Source organism: Medicago sativa, chromosome 2 (assembly GCF_051527215.1).
Source record: "Medicago sativa cultivar Bolivia chromosome 2, Bolivia_mono, whole genome shotgun sequence".
NCBI classification, from domain to species: Eukaryota; Viridiplantae; Streptophyta; class Magnoliopsida; order Fabales; family Fabaceae; genus Medicago; species Medicago sativa.
Window position 1 is genome coordinate 46,188,618 of NC_140750.1, and position 2,820 is coordinate 46,191,437.

General features: G+C 32.8%; 1 long non-coding RNA gene across 1 annotated transcript; it reads right to left on the reverse strand.

Moving 5' to 3' along the window:
• Positions 1–612: 612 nt before the first annotated feature.
• LOC146946910 (uncharacterized) lies at positions 613–2,133 on the reverse strand. The gene is made up of 2 exons (XR_015028298.1): positions 1,385–2,133; positions 613–788 (listed from the first exon to the last, which is right to left on the reverse strand). It is a non-coding gene; the product is annotated as an uncharacterized LOC146946910 (long non-coding RNA).
• Positions 2,134–2,820: the final 687 nt, after the last annotated feature.

The window sequence follows — 2,820 nt, forward strand, 5'->3', positions numbered from 1 at the left end:
AAAAAAACTTCAGATTTCATCCAAATCAATTCCAACATCTTTGGGCACAAGTTTGAGCTAATCCAATTGGAATTCCAGAGCTATACATTGGGGGCGCAGGGCATCAGTGAAGGGGACGTTTTTCAGCATTACATTTTAAGCTTTTAGTTTTACAATTTCAGAGAAGAAAAACAGCTTTTGCACTTTAGCTTAATTTAGATTTTCTCTTTTTTTTTTTTTTCAATTCAGTTTCGAATAAGAATTAGACCTACAGATTTGTTATTAATTTTCAATTTCAGTTTGTGTTTATTTTTCCATTTGAATTCACGTTATATTAAGTTTTCTGCTACTGTGTTTGGTAATTGAATTGTGATTCCATGGCTATTCATCGAAATTCAATTCCCTGTCCATTGTTACGTTATTGCTTTTCATTCTAATTCTCTTTCAATTGTATTACTATATATATACTTCTGCCATTTATTTAAGTTGCCTTACGTCACTATTTCATGTCTTTATTCCATATTGCTACTGCCATATGCTATTTTAATTGAGTTTCTTTGCCGGCTGTGAAGAAAAGAGATTCAATTTCGTCCTCCGATTCATGTGTTGTTCAGTCCATGAAACTTTCTGTTGGTTTTCTTTACATCCCTGTTCCTATTCTTTTATTTAATCATGTTTAGAATTCTGCTACTGAAGGAAGAAGCACACTCACGTGCTTGTTTCATATTGTTATTTGTAGTCATTTGTGTTTTGCAGTACGGTACACCTCATTTAGCAGTCTACGACAAATTGTTCGAGGGGTTTTATACCTATGAAGCTCGGATACTCCAAAATGGTGCCGTACCCGTGTCGGATACGTATCGGATACCGATACTCCGCGGATACTCCCGGATACGTATCCCAGAAGTATCCGAATGATTTAATTTAATTTTTATTTAAAAATATATTGGATACCTTAAGGATACGTTAAGGATACTCCCGGAAACGTATCCCAGAAGTATCCGAATGATTTAATTTAATTTTTATTTAAAATTTTTATTTGCATTTTGATCACAAGTATTAATTTTTGTAAATTGGGATCATTATATTGGCCATTACTTGAAAATGGTGACTATCTTCATACTACCTTGGTATCATCATAGTGCAGGTTGTTTATATGGTATGTTTTGGTTTAAAGGATATCTAAGTTGGTGAATGGTCCATTGTATTTTGACTTGGTGTAATTAGTTTTAAGATTTCACGCTATTTATTTTTTGTGCGTTTATGTCTAATATATATATTAAAAAAAATTGTAAACGTATCCAAGCCGTATCGTATCCTAAATTTGAAATTTTTGACGTATTCGCGTACCCGTATCGTATCGTACCCGTATCCGTATCCGTATCGTGGCTTCATAGTTTTATACTCAATTAAAGTGGCCAGATTTTAACAGATATAAATTATTTGCTTTTAGTATGAATAAATTAACACGTTGTATGTTTAATATAACTATGTGTGAGTAGTTTCATTTGAGTCCAAAACGAGGTTCCGTCGTACCGACAAAACTCATGTAAATTACGCGCTTCTTTTAGTGTAACGAGAATCTAAATAAATTGTTTTGAAAAATTATGCTTTGTAACTATTAAAAATCTACTACGAAAGTAGAGATACCGAGATATCGTTTACGCATCGAAAGAGCTAAAACGATATCCGACTTAGAAAAATATCAAGTTTTTGATTGAAGAGGTTAAAGCGAAAGCATTTCTTTTCTTTTAATTAAGAGTTTATCGAGTTTAGAAAAAGGAATTTTTAGGTCCGTAATTATACGCTACGAAAGTAGGTGCTTACGCGTCTAAAAATTCCGACAACGTGTTGCGAAAGCAAACTTTGTCTCTCGTTTGATAAATTCTACAAGAAGTTTTAATTCTCTCATTACCATTTAATTAGTGCAGCAATTTACTTGAGTGACGGAAGTTGACGGTAACCGTCGTTTTAGTCTCTACTTATCCATAAATTAACTAAAACCTATTTTATTTCGTGCAAATTCCAAAATATTTTGATTTCGCCTTAGATAAACACAGTAACAGCGAACTTCGGTAGTTGTTAAATTGGTCTCTGCGGATACGATACTTTTTATACTAAAACCGACATAGTCGTGCACTTGCGGCCCTGTCAATATCAACAATGAAAATTAAGCATCAATAACAATTTTACAACAAATTTAACATACCCAAAATCATCACTTAATTATGAGCATGAAAATTAACATCTAAAATCATCAAAATCATAATTCATTCAAAACAATTATGACCCATAAGTGAAAAAGAAGATTATAGCTTATTAAGTAAAGCAAACCTATCCCCCTTACCTTGTTTCCTCAAAAGCTAATATAATATTCAAAAATCTTCACTCTCTCCAATAAATCCTAGCTTTCTCTTCACTTTTCTTCAAATAGATTCACCTCTTCTCTTCTATTCTTCTATTCTCTCTCAATCCTCTATAGCCTCTCTATTGTGAAAGTGTGAAACAACTAACCTTAATTTTTTCTCATAAGTTATGTATATATACTCCAATAATGGGCTAGGTTACTACAATTCATAACGGACCTCAAAACTCTTACCACTTAATTCTAATAAGTTACCACACACATAACTCTTAAGATGACATTTAACATGGGAAAGGTCAATCCTTTTCCACCATGGGAAAGTTAATTTCATTCATTAGATTAAGTAAAAAACACAACCTTATCATTCACCATCAACACTAGATTCTAGATTTTATTGTCACTACCAACCCACCAACATCTCTTTCCTTCATCCCCACCAACCCACCACCATGTTAGCTACCTCACAAATCTTCCAA